We start from the raw sequence: 9,246 nt of genomic DNA on the forward strand, positions 1-9,246 counted from the left end.
TTATTCTGCAATAGCTGATTTTTCACCTAACTAGTTATAGCCCCTTCTCATATCTCAAAGAGGGTATAGTACAGCTAGAAAGGAGACAGATATGACCAAAAGAAAGAGAGGTGACGAAAGCTACGAGGTTTGTAGAAGTGTGAATAGTAGAGATGTCTACACAGTTCACTCCTTCTCATAACTAAATATTATTGCATAAAAGTATCAGATATTCTTACAGAAGAACAAATCTTTTTTTTTTTTTTTTTTTTAATGAGTAACTAAACTGCTGAATTTACTGCCACTGAATATCGTGAATAACCAGCACTTAGGGACTTGGGGGGGGGGGGGGGGGGGGGAAGGCAGGGAATAAATTCACCATTAAGCTTATGAAAGGCTATTGAACACAAAGGTACAGATGCAGCCTTCAGCATCAAGATACCTTAAACCCCAGCATGAATAGCTGGCAGGCTATACCAGGGAGCATTATTCTATTCACGCTGACCTTTAAGCTTTCCCTAAGCACCTACTGCCAGTGACCAGCAGAGGCAGAATCTCAGGCTACACAGACTTGTGTTCTGAACCGGTATGAGCATTTGTAGGTGGGAGCTATCCTGCAGGCCAGATGTTTTAGAAGTGCTGAAATCAGATCATTATCCCTTCTTCTTCTTCCATTCCTACTTTCAAGATAGATCAGTTTAAACAGTTCTATTGCAATGAAATTATGTTATTCAGTACAGATGTAGATTCCTAATAAGTGCGAGTTGGTCTTAGAGTCCATCAAGGAGTTTGTCTGCCCAGTGAATAATTTCAGATTTCTTTAGAGCAGTCCATCACTACTCATGGTGAATGGCACAGCCAATACAGTAACACAGCCTTACAAGCCACCGTTGAAGATTGTGGCTTTGAAGATGTCTTGGATTTCAGCAGCCTCAGTATTCCTGATGACGAGCTTCAAAGGTTTTGCCCTCAGGGATGCAGCAAGTAAACCAAATATATCAAATGGGCTGAACCCTTCTTGTCCTATCTGTTGTTACTTCTCTTCTTTTTCATCTCAGACCTTAATAGCAGAAAGAAGAAGAAGAAGAAGAAGAAGAAAGAGACCAAATCCAGGCAGGTGGATGTCCCAAGAAAAACTACCTGCTTGTATTCTTGGCCAAGAATGCTATCAGAAGTGAAGCTTTTTTCTGTTCCTCAAATACTGCAGAGATCAGCGCCCAGATCTCTCTTCTGTATGGGTTCTCTTCTCAAGAGGAACAGGAGCAGCTGATACAGTCACAAAGGGAGAAAGTAGACCTTGTATACAGGCAGTACCAAGACAGAAGAATATGCTATTATTGAACAGCATACCATTAGGTCTTTCCAAAGACCAAAGCTAATCCTAGTGGGCTTCAAGGGGTTACAGAGGTAGAATAGGTTCAACTTCTGGAAGCTGAGAGAGATGAAACTGATGACACAACAAGCAGACCAAATCATACCTAGAATACAGGTCTCTTCTAAAGTGAAGTAGCATCATTTGTATCTGTTCTTAGTGGAATTAAGTCAAGACAAGAAAACCAGAAATAAAGATTCTGCCACAATAATATGATCTATATAAGATCTGATCATTGAGAGGGAGGTAACACACTGAGCTAATGAATTTTATTCTTTGCCTACCTTTAGTGTGGAACAATGATAACCGTCTTTTAAGGAAGACTTAGCTAAAGATTAGCAAAAGCCAGCAGAAGGCTACCTGGGTTTGTTAGCAGCTGAGAAGCAATGCACACTTTCCTGAACCTACAAAGCAGCAAAAAGGTAGTAGGGCTGTTTGTTCTACCCAGTGGCCAGAAAGGAGATGCTGGATGGCTAATCAGAGAAAATACGGTTCCTGGGCAGCTGACTGGCCACCAGTCAGACAAGTGTCCACACCAAAACTCAGATGTTGCTTTCACTGTCAGTGGTACAGAATTAAGATATTTTTGAAGATTCAGAGATATATTTCGAAGGAAGACATAGAAGAAAGATGTTAGGGTTTTGCAGTAGGAGGAGGGGGAGAAAAGGTAATGTCGTATGTCAGTAAATTGAATTGCCACCAGCACAATCCTCTTCAGTAACAGGCTCCAACTCTCTACCACTGGCAATAAAAAGGAAACTGAAAAAGGTCTTGCCATTCAGGAGCAAAGTCAGAGATGTATTTGTCCCAAAAATGGCCCATTTGTGACTAATGTGACTAATTACAAACATGTTAACCCCTGCTACATGTCCACACACCTCCAACTTTAAACCAATAGCTTCCAATTCAACTATTTCATATCAAAGAAGAAAAAAAATATAACTTATTTTATCTAAAACCATTTCTAAAGAATGTGAAGTTCCTATGACTCTACGAAAATAATGTTGAATGCAGAGCTAAATTTTACTACTGTAGGTTTTTCAAGTACTATGACTAAAGAAGCCAGCCCCCCAAAAATCTGCTAGGTATCAGCTGTAGAACTGGCTTGACAGCCAAACCATCTGACCAAGATCTGGTACAGGAGAAGGATCCTAGTCCTATTCTGCATAGCCAAAGATAACAAAGGTTGTGTCCAACCTAGATTCTTCTACCATTACCCCAGTGACTCTGAGACATCACCCAGTTATTTATATCCATGTGAATTGTGCTATATGCATACAAACCTTTACATTTTATAGAAGTTTGCAACAGCTGCCTTCAAATTGAAGCTTTTTAATCAAGCACATTTGCTATTTATGGACATTCTTTGTGCATTTCTGCAACTGTGTTTTGACAGTCTACCTTGCCAAATATGCATCATACGAATATTCATTGCTTCTGCAATGGTAGATAAACACTGAAAGTTGCAGCAATTGCAAAAAATTATAATCTCTGTGTTAGTTTATTTATCCTTCCAAGTTCACTGTGTCAGTTTTATCCCCAGGCTTTTTCCTATGTCTCTTTCTTCAATAAGAGTAAGTTTTGGCTAAGTTTTGAGAACTCCGACTAAATTTCCCATCATCTTCTAATTGCAATGATTTACTTTGACTACCACTCAGCTCTATGCTATATCTGTTGAAGAAGATTCACCATAGTATTTGTCTGACCTAACTTTAATGCAGCTTCTCAGCCTGTTGGAAATAATCACCACAGAAGCGTGTGTTTATTAGAAATGATGGAGCACTTATAAAACTCCAATTAGAAGATCTGGAATGGAAAAGATGATGATTTATTATACCTCTTCACCTTTTAGCAAGGTGAGACCAATAGTTCTACATGGCAATGAGTCCTGTGTTGGCAGTGCAGCATCTACATAGGCAAGTATATAGAAAAAACACAAGCAAGTGCCAATTGCTGGTTGAGATTTTTAAAATGCTTGATCGTTTAGGTTTGGATTGCTTAACTAATTTCTTTAGAAAGAGTACAGAGCATATCTGCCGTTCATCTTTCAGCTGTCTGGCTTGAACAGATGTGGAATGGGTTTCTCAAGCCACATTTTGACCATTACTAATGGACTTCGAGCCTCATGAAAAAGGGTGAGAGGGTTATTAAAACAAGCAGATGTCTAAGCATGTCTAATGGATTTAAGCCACCAATCTGAGAAGCACTGTAGCTGCATCCCTGAGACTGCTAGTGTCTCATAGTCTGTTTGAGGTTTGGACATTTTCCAAAGCTTCCTGCTTTGACAAAGGAGATACATTCCGAGGAGTTTGAAGCAAAGTGTTTATCAGCCTGTTAATTTTAGGATAATTGTACTTGGAAAAAGTCTTTTTCAGAGACTAGTTTACAGCAATCCAAAGACGAACATCCGAGGGAAGGGAGAGAGGGCAGGAGCACCGACAAAAGATCTGCTTGTATAACCAAAGCAAAGTTCAGCTTACATGAAAATCACCCTGCTGCCGCAGTTTGCTTTTGCTTACATTTCCTTCTTGTTTTGCACATACACCAACTGTGTGGCAGTAATCAGAGCTGTGTGAACCTGGAAACTTACTCCTTACCAAATTCTTGCCAGAGCACTCAATGTTCTTATTTAATTGGGTCATATTATATTTGCCAGCCCTCTTCCCATCCAAAAACCCTATATAAAGGGGATTTGGAGCCAACTTGCAGCCCAAGCAAGAGAAAGTAAGTCCTGGAGGAAACTCATTTAAGCCCCGGAATACCCCGAAGGAGGGGGCTTCTGCAGTGGTTCTCTGCCAGGGAAGGTGAGGTTGCCATGGGCCAGGTGGAGCGCAGGCAGATTACAGCCACACATCAGGTTTTCCTATGTGGAAAAGGATAAAAACAAACTTCAAGGTCACCAAAGACTGCACACTGTAGAAATATCAAGGGTAAGCAGAGGGGGAAGAGGGGAAGGGGTGGGAGAGAAAGAAAAAATAAAAATAAAAAAAATGAAAAGGGAAGGTATAAAAATATTGCCAGTATAGTTGTTAGGAGAGATATGGATGGCACCAAAAGCTTAGTATAATTTTGCTAAGCAAGCAGGAATTATGGACAAAGAGATAAATGTTCATTTTGCCTTTTTTGAAGATTTTTGATTTTTTCCCCCTATATCTTAAGTAGCCTTCTAAAGCTCTGACATTAAGGAGTTAGTTGTCTCTCATTAATAACTGCTCCTGCAGCAACTTGGCCAGTTTGGAGAAAGAATAATTATTTTGAACAGAGAATTTAAAAAGAATATTTGCATTAAAAAAATCAAAACATTTTGGCCCAGAAAAAATTAACTGGAAAAATGTCTAGGGTTTTTTCCATTGGGCTATGTTTTAATTTACATTGGATATCTAAGATGTTTGCTGTTTCAAGGGACACTTTCTTTAAAGGCATGACAAGGAGTCAGTTCTTCATGTGCATTACTATCTGTCTGTCTTCTTAAACCAACTATCTTCATTTTCTGTGGGAAGACTGGCAGCATTTAAAAAAAATTCTCCTCACTTTTTCCCTCTCTTGATCACTTTCAGTATAGCTGAATCTGAGCACAAAACACTATGGTGTTATCTAGAGCTGACTATCTCTTTGCAGAAAAAATAAATAAATAAATAAATGTCACAGCCCACACCCCCATATTAGGATTCCTGTGCTTGGGTTTAGAAAATTGCCATCCCACCTCAGGATTATATTCCAGGCAGTAGCTTTACTCAGTTCCAGGCACTGGCAGGATCCTAGCCCATTTTCTGTCAGGGTATGAATATACTGTAATCCAGTATTCCTCACATCTTGAGAAACTGTGGATTTTAATAGGACAAAAGGATAGTTAAGAACTGTTAAAACTGGTAAGCTAGTCTAATTACTGACTGCAGAAAACCAGAAAATTGCATTTAATTAATAACAACTCAATTCCAAGATTAAATGATAGTTTTGTGCTTAACTCATCTAGTATAATAAGATAATTTTAGAACTAGCCTAGGATAAAAGTATAGACAGTCAGCAAAACAGGAGTAAAAATTAGATATGGTATATGCCACCTTGGCTTCAGTAAGGGAAATAATATAACTGGGAAATACCAGAGGTGAGAAGATTCAGGAGGAGGTTGTGGGCTGATGGCTTTCAGAGGCAGAGGTCAGAAAGCCATCTGGCCAGAAGAGCCATCTGCCGTATGCATTCGTTTTGTACAGAACAAGGCATCTTCTCATTAGCAACAGCTACCGTTTGCCTCCGTGCAGTCAGGCTCCAAGCTGGCCAGAGCTTTGAAGTGGATGTGTCCAGGTTTCTTCCTCAGAAACGAGTGCACCAAAAGGACATGTTTATACATAACCCAACACCTTCTCTCAAAATTAGTCTCTAACTTAAGTTAGGTAAGAATTCTTCTCATAAAATTGGCTCTGTGTCAGCAATCTTCAGTGTAAACCTTGAGTTCTCATTTAAACCTGTATTTTCTTATTTTTCCCTCTTGTTCATGACCCATTATAATTACAGATTTCATAACACTGTCATAGTAATCTTCATATTTTTTATGTGTTATGTAATAAATGAACACAAAACAGTAGATGGTGAGATTACTAAGTGAAATATTTCTTACCTGCTACTCTGAGAGTCTTTTTCTCTCTAGGGTTAGTTCCTTGATCTCTGTTGCTACCCAGCTCATATCTAGGGAGCCAATATACAATGAAAACTGCTTACACCTGTAGCTAGTAGTAACTATCAGTTCTTACTCCCCAGCCCTAGAAAATGCCCTCCCAGAAAAGGAAGAACTACGTACAATTTAAAGTTTGAGAAGTAGTGTAATCTGAAATGTGTCCACAGCATGGGGAAGCATACCCAAGCCAACCAAAACACCCAATATTATTTAAGATGTTCTAACACAAGTTTCTGAACAATTCAGCTTCTGAAGGCTGCAGCTTCAGAATTTGCAGGAACAATTTAACAACTCACTGCTACTAAAGCGGGGTGGTGAAGTCCTGTTCATGCTACCCACCCTCACCTATCTCAGTCATGAACTCATTCCTGCCCCTGCTGTACTACTACTCATTCAACCTCTCCCTGGGTTGATAACATAGCAAGGCTTACTTCCCCCATTACACAGGAAACTACTTGTTTGGGGGAAAATTGGAATCACGACTTGGCAACAGGAGAGAGCAATTAGATAGGTTTAAGATGTCTGTGAAACTGAATCCTCAGTAAGACTAGCAAGCCCAGGCAGGCTTGCACACTGTTGCAGAAATCATTTCTACTGCTACCCAGATTAATACAGGCTCAAATAGCCCTACCTGCGCTGTGCTTACACTTTTAGATAAGATGGTAGGCATGCCCTTAGACTTTTTATATTGGTGTGAAGTGATATTTCCTCACAAGAATTCCCAGAAGCCACCCAGTTCTGGATCCAAATGAACTTTTAAGAGTCAATCTGGAGACAGCTCTTTGCTTCGTGTCTTTCTTACCTTTTCCTCCAGGCTAATATATGCATCAGTTTACTCCCAAAGTACTGTATTGCCATTTAGCCAGTAAGTGGCCTTAACTACTGCTTGTTACTTATGCCACCAGAAGGTCACAATCAGAGGAAGTTTCACTCACATCAGTCCATCACACACACATACTTCAACAACAAAAACACAACACGCCAGTCATTTGGTCACTAAATCAAAATTTGGACTTTTTGCTTAAAAGTCTTTTTAAAAGCTTTCATTAAAAACTTATTTTGACCAAGCATTTGTTTCACAAAACTACCATGTCAGAAGATTTCTTTATCTTTACAACCACATATCTTTTAAAGATCACTTATGTTAATTACTTCATAATTATAGCTACATAACTGCTGAACCTGACTAAAATTTAGTTTTAAGATTTCAAATGAACTCCAAGAGAAGCTCATTATCAACTAAATTCTTAACAATCCTCGTGTCAATATAGCACTCCATATCCCACTATTTAATGAATTTATATTCATAAATCCCCTGTGAGGTCTCACAGGGCCACTTGTCCCATTGTATGGGGGAGTAGAGGCCAGATGCAAGATGCAATATAAATTTCAGTGATCTGGGCTCCACTTTACTGAAGACAGGAGAAACACCAGAGATCCAGAGTTCTTCCATGCAATGAGTAGATTACTGTAACCCTTAATAGCCAGCTCATTAGCTACACTGACTACACATGATGGGGCTCCAATTCAGCTACAGCTTCAAGGCAAATCTGTCTAAGCCTTCCCTTACAGCAAGCTGCCCAAAAGAGACTGGACAGTTTTCCATCTCAGAAAAGACATGTTTTATTAGATGATTGAATAGGTTATTTTGATGTAAGTGGAAAAAAAACTCAGTGACTAGGAAAACAGAAATTAAAAAAAAAAGAAAAAAAAAGGATTAAACATCAATCTGTTTGTAGTATCCTCAAGTCCAGGCCTCATTTCACTTAATACAATCTCTTTGAGTTGCAGCAAACTAAGCACAGCCCTCTCTGACCCCTAGGAAGGCATTTCCCTAACTTTCAAGTCCTGACTGTTCACTCTCTTCTCTTCACAGCAGAGTCTCAGTTTTTCCTGCACAAATAGCAGGCAGGAGCTCCCTCTTGTAAGTCTGGTCTATGCTATATCCTGCAGGCTTCTGAACCTCCCCTCCACTAGCATAGCCTCCCAAGGGACAAGAACAAGCTCCTCCTTTCTCCAGGAAGGTCTACTTAACTAGTTTCTTCCACAGGAAGGTTAACCCAGACTGAGAACCAAGCCAAGCATATAATCCGTTGCACTATAAATTGTACTACTCTTGATGGCCCAAGTGGCTATGCAACTGGAAGTATCAGAACACCATCACAGGCCTTCTTGGCCTTACTCCATATGAGATAACTTTGCACAGGCTGTATATTGCAGTAAGCAGGTTTTCAGGCTCCATTTAGCATCTGAGTAAAATCTGTTAGAGATTCCCAAACTGTGTTTCTTCCACAATAAAATGAGTAAGGCAGTAACTGCAGTTCTCACCTTTCACACCACTTGTGCTACAGCAGGTTGCATACAGCAGCATGCCTATACTTAACATAACCACAATTTAAAAAACCTTGTTCTTCACACCAACAACTCCATTCTAGTCTTAAAAAACAGTCACATTTCCTCAAGTCATAGACAACTTCAATTTCCCTATTTTTGTCAAATTATAACCATCTTTGAACTGAAGAGAAGTAGAGTCATCTACAAATAAAATATACAGAAAGTATTTTAAGGAATACAGTAACAACCCTTTAAAATTAAGCAAACAAAGATCTTTCATCTATCTTGACTCTTTTTAAGATGTGTGAACAGACTTATAGTCAATGAAAAAGTAGGCATGCTTTTAGGCATAAAAGGCATATCTTACCTGTACTGAGGAAGAGAGAAAAAAGTCCAAAAAAGGTTACATCTACAGAAGAAAAGATGCAGAAGAAAAAACTACAGCTCTACCTACACAGCATACATGAGAAGACAAGCAACAGCAGTGAAGCTGTTGTTGACCTGCTGCTGCTACACATGCAGGGGCTTATCAACTAGATGAAGAACAGCTGCCAATCATCACAACAAAGTCAGTCACCTGATGGCACCTGAAGTCTTAATAAGCCAGCTGACATACTATTTACAAAACAACAATGCTTGCCTTGAATGTTGGTAAATATTACTTGATGCTAGGAAGGAAGAAATAATCACAATTTGGAACCTGGAAAATACCAAGTTCTAGCACTGGCTTTAGCCAAATCACTCAAAGAATTTCCCTGTGAATGAAAAATATGCAATTAATGCACATATTGTAAGAATTCAGGGCCAGATCCTGAAGACTGGAAACTCACCTGGACCACTAGGTTTATTACCATCAAGCTTCAGCAGGATTTGAACATCTTTCAAGAGG

The 9,246-nt window shown here is 39.4% G+C and overlaps 1 long non-coding RNA gene across 1 annotated transcript; it reads right to left on the bottom strand.

Moving 5' to 3' along the window:
• Positions 1-379: 379 nt before the first annotated feature.
• LOC112997523 (uncharacterized) lies at positions 380-8,847 on the bottom strand. Its single transcript, XR_003262719.2, has 3 exons — positions 8,725-8,847; positions 5,055-5,172; positions 380-4,214 (listed from the first exon to the last, which is right to left on the bottom strand). It is a non-coding gene; the product is annotated as an uncharacterized LOC112997523 (long non-coding RNA).
• Positions 8,848-9,246: the final 399 nt, after the last annotated feature.

The sequence above is a fragment of the Dromaius novaehollandiae genome, chromosome 2 (assembly GCF_036370855.1).
Source record: "Dromaius novaehollandiae isolate bDroNov1 chromosome 2, bDroNov1.hap1, whole genome shotgun sequence".
NCBI lineage: Eukaryota > Metazoa > Chordata > Aves > Casuariiformes > Dromaiidae > Dromaius > Dromaius novaehollandiae.